Raw genomic sequence first — 25785 nt, 5'->3', positions numbered from 1 at the left:
CGACAGGCATAACACACTCAAACAAGCTTGCTCAATAACGCTTACCTTGAAGCCGGACGTCGCTCTGTGTGCTTCCATTGAGAAATTCTGTTCTGTATTTAAGCTTACCCTTTCGGGTCTATTCCTAATAAGAAGTCCTAATCATGTTTACAAATATCAAGTGAACAATGATCCGTTATGGATCTTCTTGCATGCCAAGCGTCGTCTGCACTGTCGCATGAGCATCTTTAACGGTCCGCGCCTCGTCCCAGACGGTGAACGTGTCTTCCAAAGGTCGCTGAGTATTCCGCGAACTCATCCCAACCGCCACTGAGGGTTCGTACCGTAGATGGTCCGCTGAATGCGAATCCGGCCAGTCCATTATTAATAATAAGGACAGCCTGGATTCAGTGACATAGGGCCGTATCCGATACTTGTTGAAAACTCGGAGGTGACGCCGTCAAGTCCCTTGCACCTTGGCGTCTCCGTACATCATTCGACCGAGGGTTCGTCGCTTGAACAACTTGGGCGGTGTCACGTCTTTGTCGACGGGTGATAATCCGCAACCACGGAGAAATCACTACACCACACTCGGTGCCCCCCTTCCCCCCCTAGAAAAGCTTCACGATCCTCCAATTCAGTTTTTAAGCCATCCACCGAGGCCTTAATGAGCGTCCCTCTCGGTTTATTGCGATTGTCGTCACGGCGACGGTCGGGCTCGCGATCACGTCGATTGTTGCGGGCGTACGCATCGTCGCGTCAGGCATCATGACACTTGGAGTATCGATACTCACTGTCACGCTTAGCCATTCACTCCTTAACCTTGAAAGCATCTTGGACGATCTCTTCGAGCTCGTAAATGTAGGTGATGCGAGTGTGGTAGAGACTCTCCGCCAACTTGTCATCATTGCACGTTGCCAGGAACGGCTGTACGTGATCTTTCGGGTCGTGACCACTCTTCTCGAAGACGTTCAGAGCGTAGGCATTCAGCCTGTTTATGTAGTCGCACTGATGCTCATTACGTTCCCGATTTGCAGAGTAGTAACGGGATAGTGCTGTCTGCTTGAGCTGCGAGCAGTAGTAGCGGATGAACGCATCGCTCAACAGCTTCCACTTGCGCTTCGTCTTCTTCGGAAGTTGACGGAACCAATGAATGGCTCCGTCCCGGAGACTTAGCTCAAACGAAATGCATAATTTAAAAGCATCCGTGTTCGTTCCGGTCATTTCGTAGACGAACGCACGGAGCCACTGCATACCGCTCTCGCTCTTATTAAGAGAGCGTAAGAACAGCTTGATGCGATCCAACGGTCGGTGCGATGCCATTTCAATCCGCGGTGTCGGGTCCACGTCGTTTAGCGTTGCCAGCTCATTCATCTGACGCATCAACTCGAGTTGAGGATCTTCCTCGTCGAATGTACGCACCAAAATATCATCGTCACTTGACAAACTATGGCTGTCAGCCTGACGACGTCCGGCACCACTTTTTGAAGCTCGCGCACCGCCCCGGCGACCGAACGAACCCTCGTTACTTGCGTAAATGCGTTGCATACGGCTCTCCAAACGTGGCGTAATCATATGCGAGTCTTGAAAGTACGGTGAAGCTTCGGTAGTGCCAAAGGCACCACGCTCAGCTCCACGCTTGGTCGGAGGAGTACGGTCGAGTCGTTGGGGTGTCTGCGGCAGCGGAATCGTGGACGGAGCTTCATCTTGAATGATCGGTCGACTCACAGACTGCTTTTCAGCGTCGATGTCAACAGCGCCAAATGCCTTCCAAAGCTTCTTCTTCCATTTCTGGAGAGCCGCTCCGCCTGCTAGCCCTTTGCATAAGCTATCATAATCCACACTCTCTTACTTGAATATGTCTATAACATTCCCTCGTTGGTTGAGAAATCTAGTCCGGGCCTTTCAGTGTACACCTGGATCTGGGCGGGATCCACCCTTTCAGTGTACACCTGGATCCGGTCGGGATCCACCCTTTGCTTCATTTGGACTCCAATCTTGGAGCGACATCGTCGATGGGTACGTTTCCCGAGCGACAACAGTAGCGAAACTGAATCGTCGCCAACTTGGCTAGTCGACACCGAGTTGACTGGGTATTGAAGTTCCTGCGCAAGCGCAGGCCAGTCGGCCTTTCGCTTGGGGATGGGCTTGAACAGCTGCATCCACTCATCATTCTGCATCAGCGCTTGTACGCGGTCGAAAACGCGCTTGGCGGCTGGTGTATCACGGTTGATAGGTGGGCGAGGTGCTTTCAGCAGTGCTGAATGCTTTGCCCTCGCCACCGAAGGTTTAGAGCCCTCGGTCCCATCGTCATAATCATCGTAGGCCGGTTCCGGTCCCGCAACATCATCGAGCTCGTCGGCGAGGTTCCTCGAAAGGGACCTAGTCGCCCCGCTCAGCCCCGATGATAGCGTGGCCGTCTCCGGTGTGTGGTGTTGGAATTCCCACGTGAACTCTAGCTACAAATGTAGTTAGGACGTTCCCACAACAATACGTCTACTAAGATAGTAAACGATCGTTCGGGCGGACCTGAAGACCCCAGTTCTGCCCTTGCACCGGGACAAACTGGACCTTGTAAACTACTTATATAGACCAACCAGTAAAAATAAGAACACACTAGTAGCACGAGCAAATCTAGCAGGTGTTATGAATCCTCGTGGTCCCAACAGCGGAAGGGTACCAGGTATGGGTAAGCCTTTTACGAGATCACCGAGTGCTCAAAACTCGGTTGGAAGAATAAAAGGGAGGCAATATAAGCACTCCCAGTCGTGCAAATAGGCAACAATAAGTCGTCACGTAAAACCTCCCGATAGTAATCGGCCTATACACAAAGTCTCTTGGCCTTGCCGGATGAACCCTCGCTACAGAGCTTCAAGTTCACCGACAGGCATAACACACTCAAACAAGCTTGACAAAGCGCTTACCTTGAAACCGGACGTTGCTCTGTGTCCTTGAGTGGAAATTCTTTTCTGTATTTATGTTTACCCTTTTGGGCCTTTTCATAATAAGAAGTCCTAATCATGTTTACAAATATCAAGTGAACAATGATCCGTTATGGATCTTCTTGCATGCCAAGCGTCGTCTGCACTGTCGCATGAGCATCTTTAACGGTCCGCGCCTCGTCCCAGACGGTGAACGTGTCTTCCAAAGGTCGCTGAGTATTCCGCGAACTCATCCCAACCGCCACTGAGGGTTCGTACCGTAGATGATCAGTTCTTGGCCGCTGAATGCGAATCCGGCCAGTTCATTATTATTAATAAGGACAGCCTGGATTCAGTGACATATGGACCGTATCCAATATCCGCTGAGAGTTCGGTACTGACGCCGTCGAGTCTCTTGCACCTTGGAGTCACTGTACATAACATGACCGAGGGCTCGTCGCTTGAACATCTTGGGCGGCGTCGCATCTTTGTCGACAGGCGATTTTCCGCAACTATGGATAAATCACTTCACCACAACTGCCCCTGTCGCAATGGAAGCCACGGTACTGGTGCCCGTTGTGACATTTCTTCATTCTCGAATTTGCCATTCAATCACCGCATGCCCAAGCGTTTGAATCGGGCCGTGAACAATGCGCTTTAGCGTCTCAATCCTCGCCGACGTCGTGAACGCGAACAGCTGGAGGTACCTCAGCTCATCTTCCTCTTGAATCATCGGCGCCTTACTCATCACCATGCATTACTCGTCTTGTCTCTCAGGAGGGCGACACCGAGGTTTCGAACGCCCCTCAGCCTGCTACACTTTATTCGACGGCAGCGTCATCGATTGGACCTCCGGCGCTTCCTGCCCCGAACTCTTCACCTCCTGTTGCAGCTCCTGCGGCACTCACCGTTATTGCTGGATCCACGGAGATTGCCCCTGCTGGTCCGCCTGCGTCTGCTGGTGGCCCTCCAACACCACGGAGGATTCATTGCGGCTGAAAGTACGGAGGCATCGGTCGATCACATGATGACCTCGATAATTCCGTACTTGACTGCGATGGCTCGTCACCAAGTGCAGCACAACGTTGCGCCTCCTCTCCACGGCGATATCCACGCGTAACGTCGCCTCGAGACCGCTGTGGGCTTCGACGAAGTCCTCTCCGCCGTACAGCCTCTTCCTGATGCGTTGTCGGCATTGCCCGACTGAGTTCTCAACTTAGAGCATCAGTTGCGGGCTGCCCAGACCGAGGCTGCCGCCGCCGTACGTTCGGAGGCACCCGAAATCATGGCTCGGGAGAACGCGGAGACGTACCTCAAGGCTACCAGCGCCGAAGTCGAAGCTCTTCGCAAGGACGTCAATATTCTCCGCGAGCCGAACGCCAAGAACGATGCCATGCTCGTGAGTATTCAGGCTACCATGGAGCAACATTCGGAAGACTTGAATCGTCTGCACTGCGAGGTCCAAGCTCGAGACGCGTTTATAGCTACCTTGAACAAGAAGCTGGCCCGTGAACGCGAAGTATACAAGTATTCGATCGGCGCGAACACCGAACAGGCTCGGCAACTTTATCTCCTATTGGTCAAGCTTGCCAAGGGCAAGTATGTCGCGCTCAAGGTCCAAAAGAACCAGCAAGACCGCAACACTCGCCTCCCCTAAGTAAGCCGTACTCTCCGTGCACACGTGAGTTTGGCCGGGATGGATCCCGAGGTACTGCGTCTGGCCGTTGATGGTACGTTTCTCATGTTGCTCTTTCCACCGTGTGTTCAGCAACTAACGTTCGCTCATTATCCTTCGTGATAGGTCTGACTGCGGGTGAGCTGGACCTGGACGCCCTGGACTTGGACCAAGAGAAGTTGGTCGCTTTGCAGCGCATACAGTCTGCTGCCGCGTCTTCGGATGATCCACAAGCTCTTCCTGCGGCTTTGGCGAAGGCTGCTCATCAAGTGGCTCATGAGGAGCCCCACAAGCGCCTTCGGCCAGGTGGCAAGAAGTCAGACGACGAACCCGACGGCTCTGACGAAGCCAAGGCCCCCATCCCGACGGACAAGGCCAGTACTTCAATGGCAGCTGCTAATCTCGGTGATGTACCACCTGCCGACACTTCAACCCCCAAGTCGGCACGTCGGTCGCTGTTCAGCCCGAAGGCGTGGAAGCAAGCGGCCCAGAAGAAGCGCCAGAAGACTCGTCTTCGGTCTCCCGCCAAGTCGCCCCGACGTCATATGAAGACTCGGTTTAAGTCTGTACCGTCTTCTTCTAGCTCATGGTCGCCACCTCCCACACCAGCGTCTTCCTTGACTCCCGCTGTGGTTGACCTCAGCGGTGACCAGAGTGACGTGGACACGGTGGATGTTGGTTCAAGTTGTGTCCCGTCGGCTCAAGATACTGCCACCGAGTCTTCGGGTAAAGGCGTGGACCCTGGGGATCACGGCGATGTTTCCGGTCTTCCTGGCGCGCCTTCCCCTCCGCCTCAGGGTCTTCCCGACGTTGCAAAGCCGCCAGCTTCGACGATCTTCCTTCTCCAGCGGCCATACGTGCCGCTGAAGAGGCCTTGCTTGAGGCCGAGCAATTTTGACTCATGTTTGGCTCAAGTGACGAAGGTGAAGAATCGGACAACACCGCACCATAGGCAAGGCTGCTTCGTCGTCTGCTGCGGCTTCCAAGATGGCTGAAGTCTCGGGAGTAGTTTCTACAGAAGGGCTCGCCCCCGTTGAAGCTGCTCCACAAGCCTCCGTGTCTTCAAAGCCGGCCCCGACTGCTCCAACAGCTGTCACGCCAAGTGCTTCTTTGACCGATTTTTCGATGGAGATTGATGACGATGGAAATGTTGATGACGATTGTGGAGATAGCGTGGAGGACGATGAACTTTCGGTGGATGATTCTCCTGATGGTACAAGTGGTGGCGGTGATGTTCCGCCGCCTGCCGAACATTCAAGCACAGCTGATGACGAAGATGTTGAAGATTCCGACGGCAACTGGAGCGGTCTTGGCCCTGCTCGGCTCCGACCCCTCCTCGGCCAAATACTTCGCCGATGGTCACTTCCCCGACCATAGTCGGTTGTCCGCCTCCTCCGTCATCGTCAAGCCAACAAGCACAATCATCTTCCCCTCCTGTTCCGGCGTCTCCTCGTCCGTTCTCTCGGACCCTCGATGCTGGATCTGGGCACCAGATCACGGCCACCTGCACTTCGGTGCCGCGTCGTGGTGGTGCACCGTAGGTTGCGCCTCACCGCGTGTTGCCTGGTGCTCGCCCTATGTGCTGGCCTCGTCCACCTTATCACCGTGGGTTCTTCCGTACTTGGATATGGAGTTTGCCGACGCAGGGCCAAGAAGTGTTTCGAACGACACTTGAACATGACCCTTCCCGAACCAGTTGGAGAGGTAACCGTCCGTACGACGTTGGAGGGTCTTCAAGCGTACTTCGACTACCCGAATCCTGATCACCCGTACCATCAACTCCGGCAGCTCTATACTCTCCCGGCGTGTCTCTTCGACACCGTCGACTTCGATCCAAGCGCCCCCATCTCCAAGCGTGCTCCAATTGAGACTCGGCTCATGATGATCTGGGCGAACCTTCGGGGTGACGGCGGCAAGCAGGGTGATCTCGGGTTCGCGTTATGGGAGCGTCTCCACTGGCTTCCGTTTTCTGGCGTTAAGCGAGGTCTCGTTGAAGAAGCCAAGAAGGTTGGTCACGACAAGGGGCGCTTGAAGGAACTGAGAGCTCTGTTGAAGAGGCTCTTCAGTGAACGCGACCGTCGTGCCGATCGTCTCTGTAACAAGTACCGGGAACAGTACATGGCGTGGAGTCGTGACTCGGTTTCCTCTGGTACTTCCGACACGCCGTTCATTCGTCCTGAGTTGCTTTTGGAGCCGTCGAAGCCATGGTACCCGATCGAGAACTTGTCGTTCGCACCTCGGACATATAACTGGCTTTCCGAAGTTCCGGCTCTCGATGCTCGTCGGCCCTGGCGTACTGGATGGATGAATGCTTCGCATCAGCACCCGTACAACACCACGTACTTCCCGTGCCAGTGTAATCTCAATCCTCGTGGTACGCGTTTCGTGAATGTGTACCGAAGCGTACTTGTTGATCCGTCTCTGGATTCTAATGAATTTATTCTGACCTGGTGCGACTTGTTTGACTCGCCACCGGTTACTCCACGTCCCGCTCTGGCTGCTGCTCCTGTTGAAGCTGGTGCCGAGGATTCGCAGGCTCCAGCTGCGGCTTCAGCTACTGTGGTTCAGGTTCCCGATGAAGAGGAGAAGGAGAGTGGGGACTCAACTTCGTTGGCGCTCTGGACTACCGCCGGCAGGCAATTGGAATCGCTTTGAATCATCGCTGCTTGCTCCACGACGTTCTCCAACTGCTCAGCTAACTGTTGACGGGTCCAGCGAGATTTCGTTTTTAGTGGTCGCTCCTCGGTCTGCATTCATGTTTTCTTATTCTTAATCCACTTCCACAGCGTAACCATGTTCATGTTGTTCTTCAAATGCATGTACAATTTGTTGTTGCACAAACGTTTTACGTCTGTTACCTAAGGCTGCATCGCCCTGTGGACGGTTCACACGTGATCCCGTCACGCTAGTCTATGTCCGCCACTTGCGCCATCTGCAGCCGATTCTCGCTCTTCTTGGCTCGCAAATAGTCGTACAGCAGATCTCCACATGTCAAGTTGGATGCAGGCTCCTAAGTTGGATTTTCCTAACCAACCCACTTAACTTTGAACTCACGTACAGCACGCTCCGTGCTCGTCGACAGTGGTGTTCTATCGTCGAGGATGGCCTCGACTTCATATTCACCGGCAACTTGATCCGGTTCCCAGCTGTCTTCAGGCAACAGCTACTCGTCGAAATCGAGTCTTGCTTCATTAGTCGCGTCAAGTACCAACCGAGTGTTCGGTTGACTGTTGAATTCGTTGACAGCCTTGAGTCTTGACACATGCACCACTGGGTAGAAGCGATACCTACTTCAGTCTGGCAGTCCAGCTGGTACGCAAACGCTTCCACCTTGCGCTTGATCCGAAAAGGTCCATGCCATCGGTGAGCTAATTTCTTCGTCAAGCCCGGTTTGACGCGTTCTATGTACAACCACGCCCGGCTCCCAATCTCGAAAAGAGATCTCGGTGGGGCTCTTGCAGGATCTTCCATCTCTTCTGAAGCTTCTAGAGGGTCTGCCGAGTGTTCGTTTCCACTTGGGTGAGGTACAGCGGCGTTTTTCAGTCGCCTCAGGGCATCATTATACTTTTTTGCTCGTCGCTCCTTTTTACAGCCTGATAATCTTTGGCCATAGTGAGGGCGATCTCATATTGTCGATTGATTTCACGCCGCTACGCCAGTGCGTCAGATTGATTGTTGAATCCTCGTTTGAGTTATGACGACATTGCCCGCAACGTCGGCTGCGCATCCCAACCGTGAACGAGGTAGAACGGTGTTTCCTTCCTCGTAGTGTCATGATAAGTATTAATAGCGAATAACAGCTTCTCAGCGATTTCGTCCCAATCTTGCTGTAGAGGATCTTCCGCGTACACCCGTACGGAACCCATCACCGCCTTCACCGATCGTTTCTGCTGTCCATTAGCCTGTGGCCGATAGCTCAACGTTGCTCGTGATCTTGATTGCATCATCTCTGTGAACGCTTGGAAAACCTCGCTCATGAAGCGTGGGTCGCGGTCGCGCTTTATTAATGATGGGGCTCCAAACCGTCGGTACACACATTCTTCGAACACTAGGTCATCACTCAGCGCAGTCGTTCCGACATAGCTTTGGCGATAACGAATCTCATGAACGAGCACTGAAATTGGAGCAACGCCGTGTTGCCCCTGCGAGATTGCGGTAGTGGGATCACAAATCGATCGAAACGGTCTGGAACGGTCGTTCGGCTAGTACGTTGCCAGGCGAGTATCCACAAAGCTGCGGACGGCTATTACTCGAGCTGCAATCCGAACAGCGTACAAGCCGATCCAATAATAATCGGACTTAACGCGATGGAACGTTCTCACCACACCTTGATGCCCACCTTCCAGCGAGTCGTGACAGTTCTGCAAGACCTCTTGAATCATCGTTGTCGGTACCACAAGCCGCAGCTTGGTCTCCTCTTGCCAACCGTGGTCGTACCGACGATTCAATCCAAGATAGTGAAGCACGCCGTCTTCTGATAACACGAACCGGTCAGCGTATTTCCAGGCATTTCGAGCTTCTTTGTAACTCAGCTCTTGTGCTTGGCCCTGAAGCACCTTCTTGATGTTAAACCACTTCTGCTCCTCGTCTTGTGCCACCAGTATCCGTCTGCGTCGTTCCCGCTGTATCGCTACTGGGTCAACATCTTCCGCAATGGGAAATGCCGCTGGTACAGTCTTGTGAGGATGGTCTGGCAAATTTTCGCCGATTGAATCTTCGGTGGACGTCTCTCGTCGTTCTTCATTCTGTTCTTGAGCTTTTGAGACATCCTCCGAGTGTTCATCTGCAAGCCTGACACGTTTCTTGGCTTTCGTCTGTCGCCGAGTCATCACTGCTATATTACCATAATCGCACTTTGGTGAGCTGGAATCAACCACGAAATTTTCGAAAGTTTTCCACTTTGAAGACTCACTGCCTGGCAGTTCATGAACTTGACGCTCTGCTCCACGTGACGAAACATCTACCGAGTCTTCAACCGGCTCGTAGATCATTTCCTGGATGCGAATGAGCGATGCCAATTCCGACTTGCGAGTTTCAACCAAGATGACACGACTGACCCTCTATTCCAGTGCTTCAGTGGCTAATGAATCCGCGGCAGCGTTGTATTCTCGTACAACGTGAAGATATTTAACTGATCGAAGCTTGGCCGTGAGTTCCTTGTGAGTATTCAGCAGCGCTAGCAAAGTTTCCTTCCTGCATGCGATCACCCCTAGTGATTGTTGAATCGCGAGCCTTGAGTCACCAACGATGACTAAATCATCGGCACCGTGCGCAATAGCTGCCTTGACACCGTTAATCATTCCTGTGTAATCCGCCTCATTCACCGTGGCGGCCAAGTGGTAAACGTTCGCAGCAAACACTATGTTCCACTCAGGAAGGCTCCACAACACCCATGAACAGCTCCCGTATCCACCGTACTTCTCCGACTTCGCTGATCCGTCAAAAGGCATGACGAATCCACTAAAATAACGGGGAAGACTGGCGTACAGCAACGCGGGGTCCATCCGAATAGTCGGAGAGCCCTTGTTTGGAGGTGCCACCGGCGCGAGTGAATCTTCCAAGTCAACGAAGCTCGTTATGCGTGACTGCAGTAGCTGCGCGAAGGCGACATCCTTCTCCTTCACGCGCTGCACCTTAAGGTGCCACTGCGATAGCAGCACTGCGAACTGGACCGCGCGTCCGAAGAGAGACTTCGACTTATGCACCCACTCTAACGTCGAGAATCGTGTATAGACATGTAGCGTCTTTCCTGCCAGCTGGACGTAACAGATCTTCAACAGCAGAAGTAGCGCCAAAACTTCCTTCTCAGCTGGATGGTAGTTCATCTCGGCTTCCTTAAGCACACGACCGAGGAACCGTACGGGGTGTAACTTGCCTTCATGTTCTTGCATTAGCGTAGTGCTCAACGCCCATTCATTCGCAAAAAGCATGACGTGAACTTCTTTCGACCGATCGAAGTGCCTAAGGATGGGTGAATGTGAAACACTCGTCGTCAATTTTTCGAAGGAACGACGTGCCACAGAAAGGCCACCTTCAACGACAAAGTCTTCATCCTTGAGCTGGTACAGCGCCGCACCGTAGACCGCGAAGTCTTGAATGAAGCGGCTGTAGTAATTAACCGCTCCAAGAAACGACTGCATGCCCTTCTTACTCGTTAGAAACGAAAGCTCGGTGATGGCCGCAAGCTTCTTCGGATCAGCCCTGATACCTTCTGGCGAAATTCTATGCGCCAGAAAGTCCACCTTGGGTTGGCAGAAGAAGCTCTTGGTGAAGCTAATGCTGATCCGACACTGAGCAAATCTTGCCAGCAATCGGTCCAGCGTCGCCAGGCAGCTGTTGAAATCCTCGCCACCGAAGCAAATATCATCCACAAATGATCGTCGACCAAACACAGGTACCAGCGATGATTCGTCTGGTTCCCCGTTCGTAAACATGTCAGCGACGGGGCTGTTGACGAGTTGTAGTACAGGGTCGACCCCACCGGTGCTTCGCGGTCTGCCGCGAGCTTCGTTTGAAACGAACCCTCGGTGCTTGGTCCACGACGTTCCTTGGCCTGCTTTTCAGCTAAACACATCCTCTCCGAGTATTCAAACCAACCTTCTTTAGGCTGAACGAACTCCCAGAGTGCGTTGTCAATCATACGTTGGTAGATCATCGGTGCGTTCCTTAACCCGAAGGGCATGAGTAGCCACTCGAAGTGTCCGAGTGCGCCGACAAGCGCCGACACTTTACGTGCTCGCAAGGTCATCATGACCGCCCAGAAGCCGCTTGCAGCATCCAGCGAGCAGAACCACAGGTAGAACTCGAGATCGGTCAACAGATCATCGACTAGCGGCATTGCATACTCCATGATTGCGGTGATGGCGCTCACCATCTTGCAATCGATGCAGAGCCGGATGTTCAGCTCGTTCTTTTTCATCACAATCCCGATTGGCGATGCCCATGGACTGTCTGAAAGACGGTCAGTCCTGCTCGCAACAAAGCGCGTAGCAGCTCGTACAGTTTGCCGAGAAATCGTAGCGGCACGCGCCGGGCACGTTGTTTTATTGGGGCGTGCCCCTGCGTGTCGATATCGCATACCGCGCCGTAGGCTGGCGGCGGCAGTGTGTTACCACTAGCAATCAGGATGTGCTCGTGGTTCTTCGGCGCTGCGACCAGACGTTCTCGGCGATCGGTCGACAGCTGAGGATCAGCAACATTGGCCGCATTGTAGTCTATCGTCGTGTTGATTTCTTCGGTAAGGTCCGGCAGGAATGCCAAAATCTTCGCCTAGTCTTCCAAGCCAATGTTGCTAGCTATGCGCCCACAGAAATCACTTCTTGCGTCCTCCATGGCTTCATTTCCTTCGGTTGTTAGCACGCGAGCAACCGACATGTACGTCTCGTCCAAAGTCGCGACGGACTCTTCCCTCGACTCAACGTCGGCATCCTCTTTGATTTGAACACTCGGTACTGGGTCCATCTCCTTCCCATCCTTGTTTCCCATCTCTGGGCCACCTGCAGAGTTTTTGTTCGCAATATTGAATGCGCAGGCAACCGACATGTTGGGCTGTTGACTTCTGTTCAGCGCCTCGGACGGCCGTTGTCTTAACAGTTCGGCATTCGCACCAATCTCGCAACGAACACTCGGTGCCGTATTCACCGCCTTCAGCGCGACGCCTGCATCCTCTGGACCAACCATTGATGACTCGTTCGCAAATTTTGGCTGCGCACAAATCCGGGACAACTTTGTCGAAACTGGTGACTCCATCTAATCCAGTGCTGTCACTTGTCGCTTCCGTTGTCACCCCAGACTTGAAACAAACACTCGTTGGCGTATGTACAACGTTTACCGAACTCAGTAGCTCGTGGGTACGCGCTCCCGAGGCTTCGTTTGCATTATTACCTCCGCAGTGAGCTGTCGTGTAAGTGTCCAAAGGTTCATCGGAAGACTGACCATCGGCCGATTCCCCGGCTGTCGCCCCAGACGCCAGATAAGCCTCCACTCGATCACGCTCCTCCATAATCATTGCGCATCGCTCTGCACATGTCAAACCATCACTAGAGTCCATTAGCGAGTATTTAAGAGGCCTTGCTAGCACCCCACTGGGTTCTGGGTAGTCTGGTCGATCAACTGCCGAAGGCTGAGTGGCAAGCTATTGTTCGTAGATTTCGCATTCACGCTGAAAAAAGCTCGCGGTCTCTGCAACCTTCGTAGGCCACCACTTGCCAGTCTTGGTACTTCTTGGATTCCAGACGCACATAGCCGTCACCTCGCGGCAAATCCACATCTGGAATCCACTTTGCAATCAAGTCGTGTATTGGTAGGTACACAGTTTGGTCAGACACGTCAGTCAACCGAATGCTCTGAGGCCGTCCACCTTGAAACCTCGCCACTGCCGGAATTAGCTTGTTCGTTTGACGAACCCACAGTACGTGTTCCTCCAGCCCGACTTGACGCTTCGCTAGTCGATATTCTCGCCACTCGTGCGCTTGAATGTCCAAACGCTCAGGTGGCCCGGCGTTAACATGGGAGCCGTACGCTTCGCTGTCGTTCTTTGTCTTGCTCAGTTGGATTTGAACGTTGTACCGCAATTTCACAGCGCCATGAAACACGTCCAACCGGACCCCTGGTGGGATCATAAAGTCGGTCCCGAGTACCACGTCGACGCCTGCACTATGCGCCATGTCCCACATCTTGAATTCGTACACCATCTCCCACCCGAGCGTAACCTGGACGCACGCTCGTCGCGTTGTAGACACCTTGCCTTCGTTGATTCCTTGAATGTCAATGTGGCGTCCGTGATCGGGTACATCTCGGAGCCGCAACTTCTTGGCAAAGGCGTCAGTGATCACACTAACGTTCGCTCCTGTGTCGAGGAGGATCCTCGTTCACTGGTCGTTTACAGCGCCTTGCACCAGAGCTCTCATTCTGACCCGTCGGTCGAATTTTTTGGCCGACCACCACCCCTGTCTCTCGCCAAGGTTCAACTTCATCATCGTGGAGTGACCCTTGGGCTCGTCTCTCGCTGCACTCGAAACCACGCCGAACGAACCCTCGCTGGTGCACTCATTAGCATCAGCACACTCCACTCTCTCTTTCCAAACCCTCCACTGATGATTCGACACCTCTCGTTTTAGTTTTCCGTCGCGTTCACACTTGTTACGTAATTATCAGGCCATTCACTCTGCCCCATGAAAGCAAAAATACACTCTGCTTCCAGTGAAGGCTCGGTTAGCTGTGGCAGCCTGATAGGGACCAACCCAGTTGTAGTTGGTGGGCTGCCTAGTTTAAATGATGTTCTTGAACGACGGTCTTGAGCATTGGTGGGAGTGCCTCCTTCGTGCCTTTAGTACGCACAAATTTGGCAAGGTCTTGGAAGTTGCGGAACAGCTCGCATTGTCCAGCATCGTGGAGTTGCTTGCAGAACTTGCATCGCTTGTTACAGTAGTGGGCGGAGTGAATCATGCCACCGCACACCGCGCATGGTCCGTAATGTGGGCGTCGGTTGTCGCGGTTGAAGTCACGTCGACCGCGTTGGTCCTGATTGCACCCACGGTCACCAACTCGGCGATCTTGATTGAAGCCGTTCTCGCGATCAGGCGTGTTCCCACGCGATTGACGGTTGTCTGAACGTGCGTAGCTGCCTTCAGCGGCTGCACGGCACTCATTTTCGTTAGCCGCGGCGAGGTATCGGTCATTTTCATCCAATGAGAAATCACCCTCCGTATTATCGGGCTGAATGTCGCTGTACTCGTCTTGGACATCGTTGTAAGCGTTCGGATCTTCGTTTGAATACTCGGTACCTCCCTGTGTAGCTTCACGACCCACTAATTCAGCTTATAAGTCATCCACCGTGGCTTCAATGTGCATCACTCTTGGTTTATTACGGTTGTCATCGCGGCGACGGTCATCACGCCGATTGTTGCGGGCGTACCCATCGTCGCGTCGCGCATCACGACTCTTGGAGTGTCGATACTCACAGTCACGCCTGGCCATTCTCTCCTTGTCCTTGAGAACATCTTCGATGATCTCTTCGAGCTCGTGAATGTCGGTGACTCGAGCGTGGTAAAGACTCTCCGCCAGCTTGTCAACATCGCATGTTACCAGGAACTGCTGTACGTGTTCTTTCGCGTCGCGATCACTCTTCTCGAAGTGCAGACGGGCGTTCCGACCGTAGCCATTCAGCCTGTTTATGTAGTCGCACAGATCTTCGTTACGTTCCCAATTTGCAGAGTAGTAACGGGATAGTGCTGTCTGCTTGAGCTGCGAGCAGTAGTAGCGGATGAACGCATCGCTCAACAGCTTCCACTTGCGCTTCGTCTTCTTCGGAAGTTGACGGAACCAATGAATGGCTCCGTCCCGGAGACTTAGCTCAAACGAAATGCATAATTTATCAGCATCCGTGTTCGTTCCGGTCATTTCGTAGACGAACGCACGGAGCCACTGCATACCGCTCTCGCTCTTATTAAGAGAGCGTAAGAACAGCTTGATGCGATCCAACGGTCGGTGCGATGCCATTTCAATCCGCGGTGTCGGGTCCACGTCGTTTAGCGTTGCCAGCTCATTCATCTGACGCATCAACTCGACTTGAGGATCTTCCTCGTCGAATGTACGCACCAAAATGTCATCGCCACTTGACGAACCATCGCTGTCGACTTGACGATGTCTGGCACCACCTTTGGAAACTCGCGCACCGCCCCGACGACCGAACGATATGATGGCAAATGATTGCGAAGAGAAGAGTCGAAGGACGACACTCCGCCCCCTCCTGAGCAATCCAGACTTCATAACCAGGACCGACGGACTACTCGATCTTCTCGTTGCTCCCTCCGACGCGCGGTGAGAGAGTTGCTGACTAAGAAGATCGCGGACCTCTACGAGAAGAACGCTGATCAGCTACGCTTAAAGACCCTCGAGAGAGGTTCGCCTTGCAGACTCTGTCGTGGGAAGGACCCTGATCCTAAGCCCTAGCCTAAACAGAAGCAAGTCGGTTTCGACAGTTTCTCCCTGTTTAACGACCGTACAGAAGCTCTCGGTTCGAACAGTTCCTCCCGGGACGTGGAGAACGGACTGTACGGCTATGTGAAGGTCGTAGCCGGCGCCCCCGGGCCCAGACGCAAGCCGGGTCTAGTGAGAGTACCGAGTCTGGAAAGGAACCCGTCGGCTGAAGAAGAAGACGGGGTCGTCCCCCTCGGTAAGTGTGTGATCCGATCGATGATAGGTGTGGAAGCTCTGTCCTGGGGGGTTATGGAGAACCTTCCGGCGGGACTCCGCATGGACGCTGGGGCCGTAGCGTGCCTAGTGCACCAGCGGGTCCTGAAGCGCTTAGGCCTAGCTAACTCCCCTCTCCTATCTTACGCTGGTAGTCTGAACGGTGTATCTAGATCTACGCTCGTTATCAATTGAGTTATCTTCTTGCCCGTGACTTTGAAATCCGTCGAGAGGAAAATACCGTTTGCCGTAGTATATAAGCTGCACGTCGACACCATCCTAGGCACCAACGCTCTCAAAGACTTCAGATCCGTGGTAGACCTTAGATGAGAACACTGTTACGCTAAAAGACACTGGTGAGGTGTTCCCCCTCGGATCCCCTCGAGTGGAGGAATCTCGTTTACAATCAAGATCCGCCCTGGAGGACAGGCTCTCGTAGTAGCGGATGTTCAGGGTGAAATGATTGACGGTACCACCGTTCTAGAAGAAGGACGTGCCGCATTGGATGACTCGGTTAAGGTTGCTAGAGCGCTGTGTACGGTACATAACGACCAAGTGATCGCGGAAGTGTGCAACCCCTCTATCGAAGACGCAGTTATCAAGAAGGGTACCCAGTTGGCAGGTATTACGGTGAACCCCGAAACCGCGTCTCAACGGGGGACTACAATGAGCGTTGAACACAGGGCTGCGAGGTCAGACGAGACACCGACGATTGACCGAGGAGCACAAGACCAATGGGTACACTCGGTCATTAGCGCCGCCACTACTACAGGCGAAGATGCGAAGGAGTCCGTACCCGAACTTGATCGAGTGCTCAAGGAGGAGATCAAGGAGGAGTCCAAGCTGGGGGTAAACGAAAGGGCCTGTTCACGGAGTTCCTCCAACCGTTCAGGGACATGTCTGTCGAAACCTCGACGTACCCCGGACGTACTAGCCTACACGAGGTTTCGATCGATACTGATGGCCATCGGCCAATAAACAACCCCTTACCGGGTTCCCAAGACGGAAGGAGGCGCCATGGAGTCGGAAATACAACAGTACTTGAGCCAAGAACTCATACGACACTCGTCTAGTCCTTGGGCCAGTCCGGTGCTGATGATCCGCAAGCCTGATGGCGGAATACGGTTCTGCATCGACTATCGAAGGTTGAACGCCGTCACTATCAAAAATTGATATCCGATGCTGCTCATTTACGACATTTTGGACGTACAAGGGAATGCTAAACTCTTCTCAACGATGGACATTGCGTCCGGCTACTGGAACGCCCCGATGGTGGTGGGGAGCGTGGGGAAGACAGCCTTCACTTGCAATTATGGCCTCTTTGAGTGGCTCGTGATGCCTGTTGGGCTGTCTAATGCAGTCCCGACCTACGAAGGACTAATGGAGACTGTACTTGTCGATCTTAAGTGGAGGACTTGTCTAGTGCACCTCGACGACTGCGTGGTTTTCAGCGAGGACTTTCCTACGCACCTGGTACGACTAAAGCAAGTCTTGGAACGATTAAGATCTGCTGGCTCAAAACTCAAGATGAAAAAGTGTAAGTGGCCTCGTGACCAAGTAGAGTTTATGGGACGCATTGTCACCCCTTCTGGCATCTTGCCCAACCCCGAGTAAGGCAAGTCGGTGATGAACGTGATAAGGCCTCACGACTTACATACGGTCCGAGCATTCCTTGGCTTGACTAGGTACTTCAGACGGTACATCCCAGGGTACGCGGCCATATTGGCCCCGATCGAACGACTCAAGATGAAAGGGGCCCGGTTCTATTGGAGCGACGACTGCGAAGCCGCTTTCCTGCAGCTCAAGCGTAAGCTGGTGGAGCCTCATATTCTTGTGTATCCTGACTTCTCAAACGTGGATTCATCCAAAACCGCAGTGGGAGCGTGCCAGATGCAAACCGGGGACGGGCGCAAGAGGGTCGTAGCCTATGCAAGCAAGCTATTAGTTGGGTCTGAGAGGAACTGGGTCCACCGGGAGGACGGTACTTCGGAAATCGAGTGCTGGGGCATTGCATGGCTAAGGCCTCACGACTTACATATGGTCCGAGCATTCCTTGGTTTGACTAAGTACTTCAGTCGCTACATCCCGGGGTACGCGGCCATATTGGCCCCGATCGAACAACCCAAGATGAAAGGGGCCCGGTTCTATTGGAGCAACGACTGCGAAGCCGCTTTCCTGCCGCTCAAGCGTAAGCTGGTGGAGCCTCATATTCTTGTGTATCCTGACTTCTCAAACGTGGATTCATCCAAAACCGCAGTGGGAGCGTGCCAGATGCAAACCGGGGACGGGCGCAAGAGGGACGTAGCCTATGCGAGCAAGCTATTAGTTGGGTCTGAGAGGAACTGGGTCCACCGGGAGGACGGTACTTCGGAAATCGAGTGCTGGGGCATTGCATGGCTAAGGCCTCACGACTTACATATGGTCCGAGCATTCCTTGGTTTGACTAAGTACTTCAGTCGCTACATCCCGGGGTACGCGGCCATATTGACCCCGATCGAACAACCCAAGATGAAAGGGGCCTGGTTCTATTGGAGCAACGACTGCGAAGCCGCTTTCCTGCCGCTCAAGCGTAAGCTGGTGGAGCCACATATTCTTGTGTATCCTGACTTCTCAAACGTGGATTCATCCAAAACCGCAGTGGGAGCGTGCCAGATGCAAACCGGGGACGGGCGCAAGAGGGTCGTAGCCTATGCGAGCAAGCTATTAGTTGGGTCTGAGAGGAACTGGGTCCACCGGGAGGACGGTACTTCGGAAATCGAGTGCTGGGGCATTGCATGGCTAAGGCCTCACGACTTACATATGGTCCGAGCATTCCTTGGTTTGACTAAGTACTTCAGACGCTACATCCCGGGGTACGCGGCCATATTGACCCCGATCGAACAACCCAAGATGAAAGGGGCCTGGTTCTATTGGAGCAACGACTGCGAAGCCGCTTTCCTGCCGCTCAAGCGTAAGCTGGTGGAGCCTCATATTCTTGTGTATCCTGACTTATCAAACGTGGATGTATCCAAACCCGCAGTGGGAGCGTGCCTGATGCAAACCGTGGACGGGCGCAAGAGGGTCGTAGCCTATGCGAGCAAGCTGGTAGTTAAGTCTGAGAAGAACTGGGTCCACCGGTAGGAAGATACTTCGGAAATCGAGTGCTGGGGCATTCCATGGGCTCCGCGCATGTTTCGTTGCTACTTGGTTCGGTGAGAGTTCGACCTGTACACTGATCCCAAAGCCTTGACGTGGGCCTTCAACGAAACTAACTGCACGAGTAACGCAAAGCTGGCTAGGTGGGCCATGGAACTATCTCAACTGCGCTTCAAGGTGCTCCACAAGTCCGGTACCCCAAAGGGTCATGTGGATGGTCGATCTAGGCTTTACGCCCAAACCATCAACGCAATCTCTACGGCGGAGCTACTCAATAATGCTAACGAGTCCTCCCCTATTACTGTCGAAGCCGGGGAGACGGCGTCTCTCGACTCGACTCGACTGGCTTCGGAATATTTTACTAGAGAACGCTGGAGACGCTAGCTCGGTAGAGCCGCCTGACGAGGAAGAAACTGCTGACCAAGTCTTGGTGTCCCCCGGTTGGTGTGTTCGGACTACAACAACTCGTTTCGTTGAAGAACAAAAGAGGACTCCTTGGATCCAGACTATGATAGCGCTCCTTAGCGACGGAGCGCTAGCTCTAGACCCTCAAATGCGCCCTTAGGTCCTGCTATGGCCCCTAACTACTCGGTAAAGAACAGAGTACTCATGTGTCGCGTGCACTTAAAGGCTCGGGCCGGGCCTCCGTCAACCCTCGGGGTATCCAAAATCCCCCTGCCATTCATATCGACCGTACTACATCACTGTCACAAGGATGTGCTCGCTGCGCATGTTGGAGATACAAAGACGCTCGACAATGTACGTAAGCACGCTTACTGGCACGGCTGGAAGATGGACCTAGCCGTCTACGTCTGGGAATGTACCATATGCGACAGTGGTAAATGTTATCGCCCTTGGGGGAACGACCTGATGCAGAGAATGCACATGCAAGAATTGTCACCCCCCGAGGTAACAAGTTCATACTCGTCTTCGCCGACTACTTTACTCGATGTGTCGAAGAGTTCCCTGTGGTCCGCTTAGACACAATGACGTTTGTGGAAATAATGGTGAACGAAGTACTCTCGCGACATGGAATCACCGAGAAACTGTTAAGCGACCTAGGCTCCAACTTCATATTGGGTTTAGCTTGGTCCTTCTACGAAACGCTTGGAATCAAGAAGCAATTTGGCGCTGCTTACCACCCTCAGAATCAGGGCCTAGTCGAACGCTCTAATTGGAATGATTAAGATGTATGTCGACAAAGCGCAGAGCGACTGGGACTTGTATCTACCTCGGGTACTGTTTGCGTATCGTTCATCTTACCACGAGGCTCTCAAATACTCCCCGTTCTTCAGCTTGTATGGCCGAGATTATGTGTTACCTCTGGACCTCGCGTTCCTTAATACAGTGTACGAACAACGAGTGGAAGAGTTGCGAAGTCGCTAGTTACCGCCGAAAACTATTCCTGTCACAACGAGATACAGGCCGTCTGGTGGAGCGCCAACTCTTAAAGGCCCAGGGTAGGCACGAGCAGCGACTGAGTAACCAGGTGTCGGTAAAGTTCAAAGAGGGTGACCCTGTGTGGGTCTATCAGTACTTCCGAGCGCGTCGCGGAAAAAGGACCACGAAGAAGCTCACATTCGCGTGGCATGGCCCCTACCGTGTGGTCGAAACTGTGGGGGAGAACTCCTATCGAGTTGCTATTCCTACCCACCCAAACCGAGAAGTGACGATAAACGTCAATTGCTTGAAGCGTTGCCAAGGTCGATGGCCGAACCGACGATGACGGTCCTTTGACGGACGGAGATCCCCCTTCTACTAGCTATGTGGTAAGACTCTTGATTGGAAGAGAACATATGGCTTTGACTGGAGTTCCCTGTCCGGTAATCGACATATAAGTGCTAGGCGCAAACAGAACCGAGAGGAACAGCTCCTAGGGTTATTGGCTACTTACGAGACCCTTTGGAGACCTCGGAACACGCTGTTACCTACTTACGCCGCTCTAATCAACCGTTCGAGGAAATTCTTCGTAGGGAGGAGGGCCTACCTGAATTACGTCGCAGAGCTCGGTTAGAAGACGCTAACACCGCTGTGGACGAAGAGGAACTACCCTTCTAAAAGGGAAGAGTGGTAGCGGACTGGTCGATTGGTCTGAGTAACGGATGGGGGGTCAGCCGGGTCGGAACGCTCCGGACGCCAAGTCCTCTAACGGCCCGTTTATCGATAATATCTTCAAACCCTACTCGCGCGATGCAGAGGCGTATTCGCGCAAAGTGAAGAGCGCTCTCAAACCGTTCCACATCGACGAAGGAGGCTTCACAACGATCACAGAGTTGTTAGAGCACACTAGAGCGCTAGACCCAAACAGTTCAAAGCCGGACAGTCAGCTCACGGACCGAGCGCTAGCGTTTGTTTTGCTGGATCTGAAATCCAAATACGAGCACGAGCCACGTTGGGTGAGAGATCGTTCGAAGGGAGTCTGGCAAATGCTGAGCCACTGTCCCCGCATCCAGAAATTGTCGACCAAGCTCTCACGGGAACGGGAAGGAGGAGCTCTATGGACACGCAAGGTAAGTCCTATCGAATCATCCGAAGCGGACTCCGAAGGTTATGCTGCTTACGAGCGCCCGGGCGGTATTTATACGGCTGTATGGGAAGAGGTGAGCGAGGAAAAGTCAGCATACGAAGAAGACGAATCCGAGAGCGAATCAGAGGACGTCTGCCCCGTCAAGAAAACGTTGGCCTTGTCTTCTAGCTCTGACGAGAGTTTGGATGACGATAAGCGCCTCTGTAAGCGTCTGCAGCTCTCCCGTACGCCTCTGAAGTCGAAGTCGCGTACAAAGCGTTCCCGTTCTCGGTCATGTAGTCACTCGCTACCAATGAAGTTCCGCATCAGTTCTGCGCGTAAGCGGACTCCTTCTCCCCCACGAGCCAAAGGCAAGCTTAAAGCGCGCGTGTCTTCGCCCAGGCATTTGGTCTCACCTCTGCGGCCGCGATCGAGATAGCTGGCGCGCAAGAAGCCTTGGCGGTCGCGCTCGGTGGAGCGTCGACAAAGTCTTCGACCACTAAGGGTAGTAAGGGCGAGTCACGGCACGAGAAGCCACGATCTCCATCGCACGCGAAGGGGCACAAAGCCACCCTCGATAAGCACACGGAAGTCAAAACAACGACTCACTCGCCAGTCAAAGCGTCGCGGAACGATACTCGCAAGCGTTCGCAGTCGCGTTCAGCTTCGCCGTCAAAAAAGGTAGTGTCCCCAGGGAGACATTCGGCGTCGCGGTCTCCGTCAGCACCGAAGACGTCACGCTCATCTAGAGAGCACTCCACTCCCACCTCGCTGATGAAGGAATCCAACAAAGCACTCTAGGGGAAGGCCAGCATCATGTACGCGGTCCATTAGAGCCCAAAATCGTTCCGTCCGGACCAGTGTAGGCGTAGTAGTATCGTTTCCAAAGTTTCTTTTCGTCTTTCACCCGCGATTCATCCCATCATTTATCATTTTTGTTCCTCATCTTAAAACCGCGGTTTTTCGGTTCGACTGGTAGTAGAGTAGTCCACCGTAATGTAAAATCCAAAAATATACAGAGTAAAGTAAGAAGTATTCCTCTGAACACTTCCGAGGAAACCGGGATCGAGAGACATGACACGTCGCCGATGTGCACAGCTCTCGTACAGGCGCAGAATGCTGGGGAAATCTGAAGGCTCAACGCAGATGCCCATGAACCAGACGCGAGCGACCACCGCCGACATTTTGGCCTTGCAACGCAGAGTCTGGGCGTTGGAAGGCTTCAACGGGCTGTTGTTTGCTTGCCAGTCCCAGAACCGAGAACGGTTCTCGTTCCAGAAACGCCAGTGAGAAACGTGCACGTGGGGAAATTCATGCGGGTTGTACCACAAGTGGGATCCGGGCCACGGATAGGTGAGTTGGTACGGTTCTTGACCAGCTCGGACGCTTCGTGGTAGATCCTCTTAAGGTCATCGATTATCGGAGGAGGAGTCGTGTCCGCCAACTTGAACGGTAAGCTGTACGACGACCAGGGGTGGATCTGACGTTTCTTGCCTGAACAAGGCCTCTCCGTCAGTGTTTCTTCTTGACTGATCCGGTACTGACGCTCTTGAGCGGCAAGCGACCATCCTGGGTGAAGTGTGGATGTCGAGGCGCTTTCCGCAGACAAGCTGGTTGGATGACTTAGCCAGGATCGTTTCAGGCCCGGTCAAGGCGTCCACCCCCTTCCCAGTGTCGTCCGGATTGCCTCCGCAATGGAGTCCAGTACCTCGATACCGAAGGAGCTTGCGTTTGCCCTGAGGATGTCCCGCATGATGATCCAGAACCGCTCATCAGCCGGAGACTCGTCGAGAGAAGAGTTGTCGGAGTCGCACGACTTCACGCCTTGAACTTGCATGGCGCCTTGTAACGCGAAGCCTATATTGGTGTTGTACAAAAGAGGAGGGAGCGGCGGAAGCGTCTGAGCTCGAGGCAAAATTGCCGAATGAGCTGAAAGACTGGCCGTCGGGATCTGGACCTCCAGTTTCGTCTCTCTGGAGATTTCTGTAGAAACTACAATTTGGGTGCAAGCTGAATTCTCGTAAGAGACGAAGAACCGGTGACCTCCTTTCTCACACCAAAACTTTATTGGTGGTTAACGACTAAGACTGATGAAGATCGACCGACTTCGAGAAGGGTCAGCTCGAGGGTAGTTAATTCTTACTTAAAAAGTGTTCCTTTCCTACAATGGGGTCTCAAGCGAGTGTCTTCTTCGAGTACGCCCACTGGGAGCTATGGCCGTGTACGTAGCTATAGCGGTCTGGGTCGTAACGACTCATCTGCGTAGCGTTGCCTGGGAGCTCCTAGCCCAAGTGTGGCGTTACTAAGCTGAACTGCGATATTTGCAGCGACTGTGCTTCCCTATACCGGGACAACCTCCAAGCCGGTGAACTACGACAACTCCGGGGTGCTACGCACGCTTATGGGGTGTGAAGTGCGCTCTTCGCTGTGCCTCCCATCGTTCTGCTTAAGGGAGACGAGAAGTATGGTCGATATGGGCGATTGCTGCGAAGTTGGTGGGGCGCCGGCAAGGGTACTTTCTCCACCTACATTCCTGATATCCTCCCTCGCACTACGGATTCGAGCATACGCTACTGGTACGCTTTCGGGGACGCTTCTAAAGCTATCTAGATGCGTATTTACGCCGTGGGTGAGGCTGTCTGCTGGTTGGTACTACTGTGCGTCTCCCTGCTGCTGTACGTACCGATCAACGTATTCGATCTGGTGGAGTTCGTACTCTTGGGATCTGTGGGTGTCGGTGTCCTATTACTATTCCTGTTGGCTTCTAACTACTGCCTCGAGTGGACTCGCTGGAGTCTCGCCGACACGCTTATCGTGGTTATCGCGGGGGTGATATCGCAGGCTTGTCGCCAGTACGACGAAGAGAGTCCTCTACGGACCGTCTCTCCTAAAGTGTTGGTTGAACAAGCTCTTTCTAGTACCCGCCGGAATGCTTCCGAGCGCAGTGTAGCTGAAGCTCGGAACATCGATCGTCTACGGGTCGACGACGACGTCGAAGTGCTATACGACTTTCAAGCGGTCGACCCCAGCTTCCTGGGCGACTGTACTGAGGCCAACCCTGAAGCGTTCCCGTCCAGCCTACCTGTCGAGTTGACGAACGACGAAGCTACAATGCTTACTCTAATAAGGAAGCGTTGTGATCCCGTTCGCCGAGGACGGTAAACGACAAGTCGGAGAGGATATCCTGTACATGGGAACGAGAGGGGGGCATTCCAGGCGTCGTGCGGCAAGAAGGAATGACTCGAGGACCTGTGGCTACTCCTTGCCCCGCCGTCCCCTCGGGTTGGTACCCGCTGGACTCGGCGGCTCGTGTACCCCCTGCTGAGCCCGTTAAGATTGCTCTATAGAGTGGTCCCGGAGCGCTGAGACCCGTTCGACGTGGGACTAAGGCGTCTAACGCCATCGGGTCCCTTCCCAGAGCTCCCTGCTGTCCTACGAAGACGGATGTCAGGTGAAGCGAGCTCGTCCTTCTATTGTAAGAGAAGAGGTGCTGTGTGTGTGAGGAAGGGAAGGTGTTAGATCTCTCATCTGGTTAGCTCTCAGTCTTACACATTTCTCACCTTCTACTCAAGTAGAAGCCAAGCCAATAAAGAAACTTATATCGTTTTAAGTGTTCTTGCCTACCGTTCTGGCCACTGAACGAGACCGTACTCCCTAAACAGCCGTGGACTACCCGACCCTTGGAGGTGGAGGTATACGACAATCACTTCCCCACCTGAATCACGCTGCTAATGAAGGCTCTCCATTTGAGGAGTCTTAAATGATGTTCGCACAATACAGTAATGTGCCTCAATAGCGACAGCCTGATATAGACACGGAATCCAGGTATATTTATGAATAAGGGTTCTGGCTCGTCACATCAGAGGTGCAGGTATACTATTATAATTATTGAAGGATAAGGCTCATATCGGTCTTGCCTAATAACGCTGAATATATCCAGCAGGTCTCAATCGTTTGCACAGGCAAGTTGTCCCATGCCTCAACGCGCCACTGGATAGCCTTCAGAGCGCCAACTTTGTATGGATTATCGACGCCTTCGTCAGCTGCATCAATGGCATACTCTATTTTCTGGCGTAGAACATCTCAGAAGATAATTCCCTGGTCTAGTGGCTGCTTGGATGTCGTGTTGGGGGGGGTCAACGCGAACGTTCGTGAGCGAGACGCCCTCGGTGCTATAAGATGAGACGTTATCAACTAGAATGAGTATCTGCCGGGCTTGCGCTCGCATTGAGGAGCCTACATCGCGAAGCCAGGCTTGGCATGTCTGTGACGTCATCGCGCCTCTGTTGGTTAAGGCGTATAGCGCACCATTTGGCTTTTTCCTTAGCCAGAGAGGCTTAAAATTCTCCCCTATAACGAGGAGAGGGATTTATCAC

Source organism: Phytophthora infestans, genomic scaffold, assembly GCF_000142945.1.
Source record: "Phytophthora infestans T30-4 supercont1.118 genomic scaffold, whole genome shotgun sequence".
NCBI lineage: Eukaryota > Oomycota > Peronosporomycetes > Peronosporales > Peronosporaceae > Phytophthora > Phytophthora infestans.
The sequence above is the reverse complement of the archived record's forward strand: the minus strand, read 5'-3'. Positions refer to the sequence as shown.